The sequence below is a fragment of the Phalacrocorax carbo genome, chromosome 2, assembly GCF_963921805.1.
Source record: "Phalacrocorax carbo chromosome 2, bPhaCar2.1, whole genome shotgun sequence".
NCBI classification, from domain to species: domain Eukaryota; kingdom Metazoa; phylum Chordata; class Aves; order Suliformes; family Phalacrocoracidae; genus Phalacrocorax; species Phalacrocorax carbo.
This window is the reverse complement of record NC_087514.1, coordinates 97,384,084-97,399,228: the sequence shown is the minus strand read 5'-3', so window position 1 is coordinate 97,399,228 and position 15,145 is coordinate 97,384,084. Positions and strand designations below refer to the sequence as shown.

Below are 15,145 nucleotides of genomic sequence, written 5' to 3'. Positions count from 1 at the left end.
GGATGAAAGGAAATGGCCTCAAGTTGTACCGGGGGAGTTTTAGATAGGGTATTAGGAACAATTTCTTTACTGAAAGAGAGGTCAGGCATTGCAACAGGCTGCCCAGAGAGGTGTTGGGAGTCACCATCCTTGAGGTGTTCAAAAACATGTAGATGTGGCACTTCAGGACATGGTTAAGGAGGCCTGGGGGTGTTGGGGGTGTTGGGTTGACAGCTGGACTTGATGATCTTAGAGGTCTTTTCCAACCTTAATGATTGTATAACATTTAATTGCCAGCTCTTTGTGGTAGGACATTTTTCCTGTGTGCATATTGTCCTACAGACGTACTTAGATGCTCTGTTAAAAAATAATAATTAAAAAAAAGCATAAAAGATTAGAGGTTTAATCAGCTTGTTAATTTCTCACTGCCATTAAGCACAACACTTGGTAAAGCTCCAAGGATATTTTTTTAAAAAAACACAGATGAAGAGATAGTAATGATACTTCATTTGATTCATAGACTAACACATGGAAGCAATTCTAGCAATGCTCAGAAACAAGTTTCAGCTGCTTCTCAGAGCTTTACCAACTAACTTCTGGTTTAGTAATCAGTGCCCAGCAAGTCCAGTGCTGCTTAAACCACATGCTTCAGCAACTGATACTTTGCACTGCTCATTAGCTGCTGACAAATAGGATACAAAAATAAAACTTTGGGAAGCAGACTTAAATAGAGTTGTGAATTGATTATAGAGAACACTGCCAAAAAGTGATTTTATTTTTATTATAAAGGAAAGTAGGTTCATCAGTGAAGTAGTTCCAGAGACCAGACTTTCAAAAAAGTTGCATTTTTATCAGTTAAAAATACTAAATAGCTACACACACACTTATTTTTAGTAGAATCTGTTAAATATCACTTCTTGACATCAGCCAGCTCACTCTCACTGCACTCCAAAGTATCCATTTCATATTTTAGCATCTTCAACAAGTCTAAAATGACTTTTGCTCTATACTTTACTGTTCAGCCCTCTTCTTAGCAGAACGTAATTGCCAAAGGTGGTAACCACAAAAGGTAACCAGGAACAACAGAGATGAGAAATCTACAGATAAGTTGTTGTTCTGGTGCTTCCCAGAAATCCTTTATAAAGTCAGGACTATGTTTATGACAGAAGGCTCAAGGTCTCCTTCAGCAGGGTTGCCTCTATAGCCTGTCTTGCTTTCCTTCAAGCTATTTCTTATATTATGGAGACTCAGGCACTTTTTCTTCCTGTCTCTTAATGCAACTCACTTTGTCTAATATGTGGATGGGTCAAAGAAATAGCCCTCTACCTCTAGATAAAATTCTACTGCCCAAATATCTGCTCTAAAGTCTGGAAAAGTGACTAAAACTGAAATGGCACTCAGTACATGTAAATGAAATAGAGAAAGTAAAGCTAGTTGAATGCCTGTAAGGATGCAGGCTGCTGCATTTTGAATATACTAAAATACAGAATACTTATGAGAGCCCTGGCAAAGGAAGGTATTGCAATTCTGTAAAAGTCAAGATACAAAAGCTTTCGTCATCGGTCCAAATATGTTTTGCTGAGCACTGGTCTATGATTTTACTAATCGACCTAGCATTGCTGCACTTGGTGATGCGTATGATAGACAGTCCTATAAAGCCTGGTAGAACAAACGTTGTATTATAGAACAGAATCACTGTGGTTGAGTAATCTAATGGCAGCAGCAGAGACGGTCACTAATTTAATTTTTGGGTTTCTGCTGTAAGCCTATGCCACAGTCACCACTGAGCATCTCTCAGACAAGACAATTCACAGTATAACATTCCTAGGAAATAATGAGGTAGCACCTATATAATTATAAAAGCTCTTTTTTTGTCTGTGTCACTGTGCCAACTGCAAACATGTAAATGGTATCAAAGCCTGTCAGCATCTTACTGAGGGGGAAATCCACAGAAAGAACTAAAGAAAATCAAGGTACTCATGGTTTATTCAGGTGTTGCACTAAGTGGTGGTAAGATAGCCTCACTAGTATGTGCTACCATGTTGAAAGGAGGATTTTGTAAAATCTCTGTGGCTAATTTCAATTGTATTATTTTCGAATACAGGATGGAGATTGAAACAGCAAGTAACTAAGAAAAAGAACATGGGCTGGAATCTAATGTTACTAGTTATATTTCAACAGCAGTGTCAAGGGAAACTTGCACCTCTGAAACAGGTCAAACTCACTAAGATAAAAAATTCAACCTGTGAGAAATTGTTGCCTAAGAAGAGGCAGAAATTACTCCTGCTGAAATTTTCTGAAGTGGAATTTTCTGAAATGCGAAACAATTAGGCCGATTAACTTTGTGTGACATGTGGCTTACAGTAAGATTTGGAGAAAACAGAATGTACCTGTATCATAAAAAAATGCCCATAATAAAGGACCAGAGAAGACCTTTAGCCCTATTTTTGTGTCTGTAAGTAGAAAACACAAGAGATCTCCCCCAAGCTAGTAGAACTGCAAGGGAATTCACAAGCCTTTTCAGATATAGGCTCTCACAGATACATAATTATCTACATGAACATAGGCACCATTTTCCTTCATGTGAGCTGATCCCCCTACTTAGGCAGACCCATAGGAGGACTCTAGTGAAGTAGCAATTCATTCTACTTTTTGGCTTTAGCTATGACACATAGGGAAGTTTGTTGTTCCTCTGCAGCAAGCATTATTTGTAAATGGGCCCTACCATTTTTAGTAATGGGGAAAAAAACCCTAGGATTTTAAACCTGAGAATTTTGTGTGACTGTGTATGCCTCCTTCCTTCCTACCTCCAAAATACCAAAGCTGTCAAACTGGGACAAAACTTCAGGCAAGTATTCAGAGAGTTATATGGAAACCCGTTTTGCCATTAGAAGAAGAGTATACCTAACAGCCATTAGCAAAAGCTTGCCTCTGCTGGTATATGTTTGGACTAGTTAAATTAACCATCAGGACAGGACTTCTGGACCTGACTTTTTAAATACAAATCTTTAAATATCTTATTTTTCCCCCTTTTCTTTTTGCCCTTATGCTTCTGTTTTAGCATGCTCTCATCAAACCACCCGCTTCCTGTATGCAGTAAAAGGAGATCTCCAGATGGGTAAGGGTCTGCTTCAGATGATTTGCCATGTTAAAATGAAGAAGTATTACTAGACTGTTTCTAGTAATGGAAAATTTGATTTCTTGGGCATGAATCAAAAGCAAAAACATGTTGAAGGGTATTAAATAGGAGAAACAAGTTTTCTGGTATCTCATTCTCTGGTGAGACAAAAACAAAGTTTAGAGAATGCTAGTTATGTATAATCTGAAAGAAAACAGCAATGAAACTTAAAAGTGGATAGAGTCCATGTTAATCACAATAGGAACCTGAAAAAAAATCTGTGGTCTAAGTGCATCTCAGATTTTGTATTTAGTTGTAGAAATGGATCTATTACTGGAGTAGCACTGGTGACTTGCTTCACAATAATAGAGGAGGAACAGAACCAGGGAGAATTATTTGCATTTCACTTCTCTGCCTCCGAGTTTGGGCTACACACTGCTTAATTTCATTTTGGTCTGAAAAGTATATTCGTGTCTGGAAGCATATTGCCATTTACAAAAGCCTTCTTTGCTTCTGTCATCAGCAAAGTAGGTTATCCCTACTTTCTAGCTAACAGGTATTTTCGCTGCATAAAGGATGCTAAGACATGATTCAAAACTTGTTCTCTTTTCCACTATAGGATGCTGGTCTGTGACAGCTCTCTACTAAATATTCTTTTTCACAGGATTCATCTTGATAACACCAACACACAAAGGAGAGCCGAGTGGATTCCTTCAACCTGTTACAAGAACAGCCCTTACCAAATGTTTGAAGTTTTAGGTAATTATTTCAATATTTGCTACATTATTGTTATGATAATGACTAAGAACATATTCAATCACTGCACTGTTTGACAAACACACCATTTTAAATTGAATGTTGCTTTTTTTAATAAGATGTCATAAAGTATGCATACAGTGTCTCTATTACCAATATTACTGCAGCATAACTCTTCTGGTTCTCCCCTTCTTATTCTAAATTCTTGCTTGACATTACTGAGAAGCATCAATACTGCTGCAAAGGCTGATTAGCATGCAGTGACTTGATACACATGTTGGAAGGCAGAACTAACTGAAATTTCCACCATTCTACTAGATTATGCATTTCTCTGTGCATGCAAAAAGACATACTTGTTCACGTAACTGATACTTCTGTTGATACTTCTGTCAACATCTGTTCACAGAAGTGGCTATTGGCATGCACTTATCTGTGAATCACTATGCAAATATATGCAACTGCAGTGAAAGACGTCCCTAGAAGGTTTGAACAAACCCATTTACTTTTTGCAGAGTTAAAATTTTGAGGTGACTGACAGGTCCATTGTCACAGCCCTATGGAAGCTGGTTGCTTGCTTTTTCCACTGATAAAGCAGAATATTATTTGAGTACAAGAAGCATTACAGCGAACAAAGCAATTCCCAATTCTGGTAACACTTTGCTTGATCCTGTGTCATTGCAGAACGGTAAGGTATGTCCTCAAGAGAATCAGGCCTGAACAATGAAGGTGATAGGAAGCGAAAGTGACATTGCCGTTTACCAGAAAGGACAGATCCTCTATTAATAGACACTGTTCGGGACACCACAGAAGAATCCTATAAAGACACCCATATTAAAATCAATTCTCCATTTATACTCATGGAGACACGCAAAAGTGGTCAAACTGATGTTCTCTTCGCTACTTGTTAGTGGTGCTGGACAGATGCTCATGATGAAGGCCCAAGCCGGGTAGTCCTGACTGAGGCAGATATCATGCAGCTCCTTAAATGAAATGCAATGCTCTCTACTGTCTGTCTGATCAGTCTGGGCTAGACTATTCAGAACAAGAGGCATTACTGAAGGTATTCTTTTCAACAGTGACCTTCTCAGGTATCACCCCCTTCCTGCAGCTCTTCCAGGAGCCATGCATGTCAGCAGGCAAGTTTGAGGCTGGCGTGAAAGTTTTGTTTTTCCATTCCCTCTCTTGACATAGGAGGAGGAAGAACTGGTGTACTATGTTCTGCAACCTCCAAAGTTTTGTTAGCTCATACAGGTACAGAAGCAAGAGTTCAAAAGACACACGGTTTTTACTACATCTTCCTCCTTTTCACAGTGCATGCAACATAAAGCATGATTTCTTTCCCTGCCTCTCATCTTCACCATGATTGCAGCAGCCAAAGTGAAGAGGGAAATTCTACAATTTGCTCTGAGATATAGGGAGATGCGCTGAATACAATAACACACAGAAGTCCATGCCCTAAAACACTGCGTGACAACTGGAGACCAAAGAGCGAGCAATTCCTTAATCCCTACCTGCGCTTTATCTTTAAAACTTTATTTTTTTTCATTTAACGTTCTCTGCATACCGCAGAGTAACCTTTTTCCCTCTCTCAAAACAAGTAAACAATTCTATGCCCTCTCAATTTTAGGAATAAATATTATTCAATGTGAAGGTCTGCTATCATGGATCCTAGCTTTTCAGAACGAATGGTAAAAGTTTTAAACAACCTGTTTAGCGATACTGTTTGATAACAAGTCAGCTGCTTCTACACTGCATGTTGTACAATAAGCACAAGTAATTTTGCCTTCTAATCATGCACTGTCAAACCACAGGGAGCTAAAGGAGTAGCTTAAGAAACAGGCTTAAGCAAAGGCAGCCCCCCACTTTAAAAAGCAGATTAAGCATGTGACAGATGCTTTGTGATAATTTATGAATAGTATATGCTGACCTGCTTTTTATGATGCTGATTGTATGATTATATTCATTTGATTTAATTAGAAGTCACAAGCAAAGCCTGAAATACTTGGTAAATATGAGCTACCCACTGATGAACACCCTCAGGTCAGTTTGCAATAAAACCTGAGTTCTCAGCTGTGGAGAGCCTGTTTAGGAGCTCCAGCCAAGCTGCTAGAATTTCTTTGGTCTGTTTGGAGACTAAGATTAAAACAAGTCCAGTGAGTATGCAAAGGGTCCACAAGCAATATGCTAAAAAGACAAGTAGATTGTCATAGAGGTTCAACTGGTGAAGGCTGAAGGGAACTTGTATCACCCTGTCTCCATGACATGTTGGAAAAAAGAGAAAAACTTCTGGTAAGATAAAACACAATGTCAATTTTCCCCACTTTTTTTCCTCTCCATTGGTCATATTGTTTTAAGACCTTTGCATGCTCAGGATAAGTTGTATGTGCCCACAATCTGAGCTTGAGGGACTCATGAAGTATCATAGCCCTTGGCTCTGAGCATATGGAAATCATACTGTTCTGCAGCAAGTAAAGACACTACCCTTGCATGAAGGGGCTGAGCTCAGGTGCACCAGATGTAGCTAGCTCTAGCTGTTATAAATAGCTGCTTAAAGTTTCTTGATGAAAGTAACCTGCCCCTCACATATGGAAACTTCGAATGTATTCACACAACGTGGAATAATCAACATGAGTTGATTTCCTTGCCGTTGGATCTGTTATTGTAGAAGACTTGCCTATAGACCACCTGGGGAAATCTGCACAGGGGCAGGAAGGAGAGACTCGTGGTTCCGCCGGTTGCATCTGCTCCTTCCCACTGGGGAGTCGGCATTCTGCTATGGCATATAATAACATTTTGATCTCCTGGTCACTCGGACAGGGACCTGTTAAGATGTGATCCGGTTTGACATCCCTCACAGCTAGGCTTTTGTGTGAAACAGCCTATGCTTGGGGCAGGGGAGTGGACACAGGCAAAGAGGAAAAATGAAATACATACCCAGGTAAGTTCCTATTTGGTATTTAACTGGGAAGCACAGTCTGACTCACAAACCCAGAAGTACCCTGGGCACCATAAAAAGAGGAAGGCAGTGGAGTACCTCATATGGCAAAGTTTCCAGCCACATCAATGGGGTCAGGATTTCCCCTCACAACTTTTGATATTTCTGCTATTGCTTCTTCTAGCTGATCTCATCACAAGATACTTTTGCCTGCATAGCAATGTTCAGTGTCCCACAGTCAGTGGACATGTACCCCTTGGACCTATCAGAAACACAACCTTCAGCTTTATCCAGCCTCTGTGTTCATCACTGCATTAGTACATGACAAATAGCTCCGTTTAAACATTTTCTTGCTCTGCCATCACAGACTGATATCTTACTGCTGACACTGACATACTGCCTATCTTGCTGCTCTGCTCACTCATGTGTTATCCATTTTGTGGGGATAACCTCTCTAAGCCAGTATATACCCTGAGATGTGAAGGATTATGCAGGGCAGTAGGTTGTAGAGGTAAAGTGTTATTAATGTTTCCTGCAACATCCAGATCATAGCTGGACAAAATTTTTGTCTGGAACATCAAGCGTAAAAGATTCTGTACAGAGTTACAGACTTTTTTAAAAAATTTTGATCAATTTTACTGGAGTGTTTGTTCATAGAAATAACTGTCATTGGGCTGCGGGAGGGGGCATGGCAAACAAGCCTGAAAAAGTAAAACCATTGTACTCTGACATTTTTGATAGTGCTGTATTTTGCTTTTCAAGTGCAAAACATCTTTTCAATTTGAAATTACTTTCAAAATGCATTTAAAAATTATTCAGAAAGCTCAAATTGAACATACCACTCTGTTTCAGGCCAATCAAGACACTTCTTCACCACAAGTGATTCTTTTTAGTTCTTAATTCTGTGAATTTTTGTTTAAATATTCATCGGCTCAAATCAAAATTACTTATTTTCCTATGACTGTCAGCACATCGTTAAACCCTTCTTCACATTCAGCTATAATCCTGGACTCAGTTTAAAAGAATATTTAAACTTAGTCTCAGAATTAAGGGCTTGCTAAGTACCTGTTCGGGTTCTGCACAGAATGTGAATGCCAGGTATGCTAAACTGCCAAGCTTCACAAGGCCTCCCTAACCCTCCTTTCTCCTCTTCATTTTTTCTGAATAGGATTTTTCTTCATTGCTCAGTGGAAAAAAGAATGACTGTTTTAGAAATTATGAGAAGATTCGTACATTTCAAAGATGCTGTTCCTGACCTTTTGATCAGCAGAGGGAGAAAATAAAGCACTAGCTGCAAACTTCTGTATTTGGAGATAATGTGAATTCTCTTGGGCACCTGAAGGGTTCTTCCCCTCCCATCTTCCCAAACAGATATTATTTATTGATCTAAAGATACGGAAACAAGGACTGAGTAAAAAACAACAGAAAGAAAATTAAGAGAAGGAGCATCATTCTTACAGAAAGCACCTGACCAATGAAGTTGCTGTTATTCCCCTTCCCCCTCCTGTCTTACTCTCTATACAAATAGAATAATCAAATTCATACTGAAGTCCAGTTCTTCATTTTTCTGTAGTTCAGACATGTTTTGGAACAGATTAAGCTCCATTTGTATATACATATATTAAAAAAAGAACACATTTCAATTAAAAAAAGAGACACATTTCAAGCTGCTTGTATTTTATACATACACATACATTTCACGCATAAGGGGAACAAGCACACAGAACCAGCTACAAGCAGTTAAGTTAACAAACTCCTAGGATCCTTCCTTTGTTCAGCTCCCACAAGTTTCTGCTGCTGGTGGGTGTAAGTCTTTTGAACTCTTGAAAGCAACAAAGAGAAAAATACAGATCAACTCATTTAACCACGTACTTTCCTTGGCGGCAGGCAGAACTGCTCTTGACTTGAAGAGGAGCAATATGCACGCATCCAAGGACATGCTGGTGAGCAGCTCACAGCATTCCCCGGGGCTTCTCTGTTTATTCTGTATTTGTTTATAGGTTTCAATAGGACACTTGTATCCAGAGTATCCAAGTGCCTCAGACATTACTTGGTTTACTTTCCTCATCAGCAGGAGGAAGAGAAGTACCTTGAACTTTTCTCTCTGGGTTGAAATTTGAACTGAGTTGGCATGACCAGAGGGATGCTGGAGAGTTTGCTTCCCACCCAGTATGAGAAGAATTGCTTCTCTGTAAGAGGTGCCAGTTGTATTCCTCATAACTATCCTAGCTTCTAAATACCATGAAATACAACTTCCATGTTAACTTGTGAGGCCACACCTTCTACATATAGTAAAAAGCTAGCCTAATGCCTTGTGACAATATTGACAGACACAGTTATAATGAAGTGTTTCCAAACTACTGTTATTAAGACTGCAGTATAGAAGCTTTCCAATATTTTACATAGTTAAAAGGGAAAAAAATAGTTTGGAGAAAGAGGGAAATTCAAGGGAAGGGGCAAGAAACTCTAAGGAGACCAGAGCCAATAATCTAGAAATAGGAAAGGCTCTTTAGAGAAGACAATACAGAAGTAGACTACTACCCAGAAAGGTAGAGGAGAGCTTGAACTCATATTTGCAACTATTTGTAGACTCGTTTCCAAGTGTAGCAATAAAATAAACATTTACCTACCTCATTAAATCAGCTTCACGATGCACCCAGGAAATCCTGCTCCAGCTTAGTCAAAAAAGGACACATGAAATGTCTCTCACATGTTTGCCTAACCCAAGATCAAGTTGCTAAATCATTTAGCTAACAGAAGAGGCAAAATCTTCAGGAACTCTACCTGCCCTGCTCCTCTAACAGACTAGCTAAGGGCAACCTGCTCTGACCAGGAGGAGACCATTTCCCCTTCCCATGGGGAGTCAGCAGGGCTGTGGCCACACACACCTTGGTAGCCTCATTCAGACTGGGCTCACCGGGCTTCATGGCAGCTGAGAACCTTTGAAAGGTTAGGGGTTGCTTAGAGGCCAACTAAGGGAAAAAGGAAAGCAAACATGTGCTGCGCCCACAGTAAGCATCTTCCCACTGCATCCCAAAGTTGCACATTTAGTTTCCTCAAGTCAGGAAAAGAAGGGAGGTTTGGCCCTGCACCGCTCCCTGGGGAAAGGCTGCTCTGCCAGCCTGCCTCTGACTCACTGTTGTGACACTCAGTATTAAAGCTTGGGTAGTTTGAAGATCAGTGGAATAGAGAGATTTAAAAACCCTGTTATTTCAGCTGTACCTTTGATTTTTAAATAACTGTGCTAATTCAGAAAGGTTCGTTGTTATTTACCATGTCAGCCCCCTGAATACACCGAGCATGGTTCCAAGTTATTGTAACCCTCCTTTTAAAAGTAGATTTAAGCCATTATGGTCTATCACATAAATCCTTCTTAGTTTGTGGATTATTGACCTGATAGGCCCAAAAAGCTCCATCTGTCCATTTACATGTGCACGAATGCTGTGAATGTTTACTGCTTTCAATCCTATTATTTATAAAGTACTTTCTTCCTTGTCTCTGTGTACATACATGCAGTATTCAGGGACAATTTATGGCCGAGTTCTCATCTAAACTTATTTAATTATAGGGCTTTCCAGGGCAAACTGCCCAAATACAGTAGCATAAGTAAGTGTACTGCTACTTGACTTGGGAAATGAAGCTGTTGACTTAGAGCCAGCCCTTAGGAGGGATGTAAAAGTTGTTAGACTGGAGGAACATTTGAAAGTGAAAAGGGACTCCCTTTTGAAATGTTGATATGAATCCAGTCTTAATTAAGCTTTTATGGCCATAGAGAAAGTTACTTTTACTTTCAGATATCCAAGTGGTTCTTATAAATGAGCTAAATTGATGCTCTAAGGGACATTTGCTGAAATTAAAAAAGGAATAAAATAGTTTATTACCTGTTGATATGTGTCAAGGGTAAGAGTATACAGAGAAAACTAGGCATTTTTCTTTAGTCAGAACTTGTAGGTCAAATTATTTACAAAGACTGAGTTAATCATCTTGATATGTTGAGTCAAATAATTTCTGAAGGAGGTATTAAAGTGCTATAAAAAGGTTCCGTGTGCAAGGAAGCCTGTTGTCCTGCACAACGGCTATTCTACACACAGGGTTATTACTGTCAGGTAATGTACTGAAAAGGCTGCAGAACAAATACGGAGACAGAAATTTGAAAAATTTGGCTGCCACCTCAGCCTGATGGATGTCATTGCTGCAGTTTTGTCCTCTTCCTACGGGTGAGCCACTCCACCTGCCACCAGCGGGCCAAGCCACGCAGAACGTGTGGATGTAGCTTCCCAGTATGTAGAACGCTTTGACTCTAACACATCTGGCTTCTGTTTGCCACAGGAATTCAGTTAGTCCTGAATAATGTTTAAAAATCTTACAGAGACTAAAAAAAAATACCTTGCAGATGATCTGTGGTAGCTTTTGTGTACATAGAGATGTCTTAGGTCTGACACTTGGAAGAGAGTGGTTTGTATCCTGCTCATACTCTTTTCAAGGAGCTTCATGTTTTTGATACAGAGCTAAATATAACTTACGTATGCACTGGACACACGGCTGTTTTTTTCAGGATGGGGAAACTCATGGAAGTGGGAGGATATTTTTGGCAAGCTACATTTTTGGAAAAGAAATATAAAATGCCAGCATCTTCTCAAATCCAGAGCTAAGGCCAAACTGTGAGTGAAGTTGTTGAATACATGTGATCATACTGTTTCATATATGATGGTGTTAATGTAAGTATACTTGTGTGAATAAACACACTGAGCCCAGTTCAATTACTGCTTTTTTGTTGGTGGTTTTTGTTTTTTTTTCTTATATAAGTAATTTAATGCATTTCTTTAAGTCACGTGGATCCTCTGATCCATTCTTGGGTGTTTGACTCGCTGTAGGATTTACACAATACCAGTGACAAAATCTTGTCCTAAGCCAAAAGCCTGCATGAAATATTTCTTCCCTGAAGTGAAAGTAATTAACTTTTTTCTAAAACCGTCCCACTTACAGCAGTTAAATTTATTGCATCCTAGACGCTCACACTTAGTTTTGGCATGAGAAACATGGTGGCCTCTGAAGACAGTCCACCTAGCTGCTTTTAAGAGGGAGCAGCAGCCTCTCTGGCTGAAGCAATTTGAAATTCTGCCCTGTTATACAAAATCAAAGCAAAAGTTTGAAGTATTTAGGAAACTTTCACTCCCCCTTTGGCATTAAACTGAACAGTTATTTTTGGGGATGAGCACATGTAATCCTGATGTGCTGGATACTCTGCCTGATGGAAAAAGAGAGTGATCCAGATGTTCAGCTGCACCTTGGGCAACTGGTTTAGCAACACTTGTGAGATGATGGTATGCTTGAAGATGTGGAAGACAGTGATAAAGAGCACCTCTGCAACATTAAAAATCAAAGCTTTGCTCTCTGAGATGTAAGCAGAACACTACCTTGCATTCTGGCTTGAATTTGCATTGAATTTTATTTTTATACGTACACACAATAAAACTGCATGTAACAAATTCTGACCAGTCACCCTAGGTACAAATAGAATATGTTTAACCCTGAGATATTTCTGTGAAAATTTATGACAGCATTATGTTTGTCCCACCTTAGCCTCACTGAGTTGCTGAGGTGAAACTACCTGAAGCTCTTTTGCAAGTGGAGGGAAGTAGGCTCTCTGCGCATGAGCACAACCTATCCACCAAGGAAAGGAAACCGGGCTCTCTAACGACAGCTCAGCTCCATCACCCTGAATAAATATGGAGCCAGAAGGGAACCTCTCAAATGCTCGCTGTTACTGCTCTAACATTTCAGTCGCCAGCAGGAGGTTTGGGTATATTACTGGAAGCTATTCATTTTATGAACTGTACCTAATGTGGCTTATATTCCACTTGGCAACTAAATTAGCTTCTGAGTTTATATTCATAGTAATGAGTTTTATCTCGTTCAGCTATAAAATGGAACTTATTAATCGGGCACTAGCAAAGACAGGCTTTGAACAGGTTTTTTACCTATTTTGACTGCTAGGACACTATTTTAGTGGTGACTTTAATATTGTCTTAAAAATCTGTTCCAATGAAATATGGAGGCTGAGGGAACACAATCACTGCTGTACTATTTTAATAAAGCAGACAACATTATACTGACGGCATGTAAACTGACCTGTTTCTGTGAAAGCCACTCTTCTGCCACTTGGTTTGATAGCCTAATAAAAAGAAGGGACATATTGTAGTTGATTATAAGCTTTTAGATGTTATATTTCAAGAGACTGTACAGTACACATTTCTTCATAGGAAACTTTGGTCCTTACACGGATTCATGATTTCTTCTTATAATAAAGGGTATGAAAGAAAATAAATTGCTATACCTAAGTCTTCCATCACTAAACAGAGCAATAAAATTTAGAAGGTTATCAGGTTATAAAGTTGGTGGTTATAGCCTCAAAGCATACCACTAACTGGGAACTTTACATAGTACAAGTCTCGATGCCACCTGGAATTCTATTAAACTATACAGGAGTTATCTTACATAATTTAAAGGGGAAAGATGATGAATGTATTCAATTAATGCAATTAATTCAATTAATTGTAAAATCAGAAACACAGAAAGGAAACAACTGACTATTTGAATATGCTCATATGAATTATCTTCATGGCTGCATAATTCATTTGAACATGAAATAGCCAGTTGTTCAATAAACCAGTTCTCAAGGATGGGCCAGTTCTGCGAAGATTTTGTTAAAAATTTCATCCTGAGCCAGGTGGAAAGACTGAGGCCAGTCAAATCCACTAAAATTTGTGGGATGTGGTCACAGTGATTGAATCAAAGTGGAAATGACTGTGAATAAGCACTGGGGTGTTTGGGGAACCCTAGCCAGACTGGTAGGAGGTTCATGTACTAGGATGAATTCTGCAGCACCTAGCTCCAGTGAACCTTAACCTCAATGAAGGTATGCTGATGGGCTGCTGGCTGGGCAGGTTTGGCAGCCTGGGATGCACACACTTTCTCAGTTCAGGGCTCGCTCTCCTCTTTTCTGTTGAATTTGGCTGCCAGCGCAGAGTAAGGCAACTCCTGGGGTGACTGAAGGGAGCAGCCCACCTCCTGGTCCTCCACACACCACTGGAAAAGTGCAACAACTCCACGGGGTTCCAGCTGACCCCAAATCGCAGAGCCAAAGCCATGCTCTGGCCCGATCTCTGCTCATAGCCTGTGGGCAGAATGCGATGGAGAACAAAACATGCAGAGGAGTTTTAGTAGGAGGACTTCAGCTGGCATTGTACCTTCTTTGTGCCAGGCAGCTACTGTTAGTGGTCCTAGGACATAATGATGAGTTTATGGAAGCCAAAACAGGCCCTTTTTTCTTCAAATAACTCTGTTCTTTCAATTTAGTAAAAAAAAAAAGGTCAGTGAAGACTATACAAGTAAACTCAGCATGACTGAACAGATCTTGCTTTTTAAGTAGCAAAGGCCAACACACTGTTCTGAAATTGCAGTGAATATCAAATACCTGACAAACTGATGGTGTCTTCAGATTTTGAGAAGAAATGATGCAGAGAAGCACAGATTATCTGATAAATATCTAGACTGATCGCAAATGGTCCCAAAGGAGGAACGTGGTCTAGCTTATGAAGACTTTATTGTGTTGCCCTCTACTCCCTCAAGAGATGTGTTTGCCAATGAGTTCTGTGCAAATAAAGAGCACTGTTTGCAGAAAGGATCTTTCTCCTTTTAGCTCTGCAGCAGCTATAAATGCCGAGTGTAATCAAGCTCTTGTTCACCTCTTAGACACCAGAAAACCATTGTGGCAGAACTGTCATAAAGCTTTATGTTCATATACCACCTATAGGACAGCTTGTCAGAAGAGGCCTCTGTGTGATTCCCTAATAAAAATAATGAGTGAATAATCATTGGCAATATACATGTAAATTTGCTTTCCAAAGCATGGAGCCACAAGACAAAGTTAATCAATCAAGGGCACTGAAGCAATTGTGAGCAGTCCCCAGAGACTGAGTCCTCCAAGAGTGCGTGAAATCAGTCTGGCAGCCTGTGAAATATATAGTCCAGTTGCCTACGTCCATACAAATATTCACCCTCTCACCGTGGAGGCACTAACGAATGCAGATTAAAAGGGCAGTCTCAGGACTGAAATAGTCACTCTGCAGTGGGAAGCCAAGTAGAGGCTGATCATTATTTTATCTGTGCTGAACAACATGTGTAAGCAAATTGCACATAATTATGACAAAATACCATCAACAACATGACAGTCTCCTGTCGTGTGCTGGGGCATTTGGCACACAGCGCTGCCGAGTCGGATGTTTGCTCCCTTTCTGATGCTTGGTGTTTGTGTTGCTTTGACTGATACTCTTGCTTCAATAAAGACTTGTTAT

At 39.8% G+C, this 15,145-nt stretch overlaps 1 long non-coding RNA gene across 1 annotated transcript in view; it reads left to right on the top strand.

Moving 5' to 3' along the window:
* LOC135311998 (uncharacterized) overlaps positions 1–11,552 on the top strand; it is a 42,242-nt gene extending 30,690 nt beyond the window's left edge. The window contains exons 2-3 of the long non-coding RNA XR_010371605.1: positions 3,762–3,856; positions 7,957–11,552. This is a non-coding gene — a long non-coding RNA (uncharacterized LOC135311998). The remainder of the gene's footprint in view (positions 1–3,761; positions 3,857–7,956) is intronic.
* Positions 11,553–15,145: the final 3,593 nt, after the last annotated feature.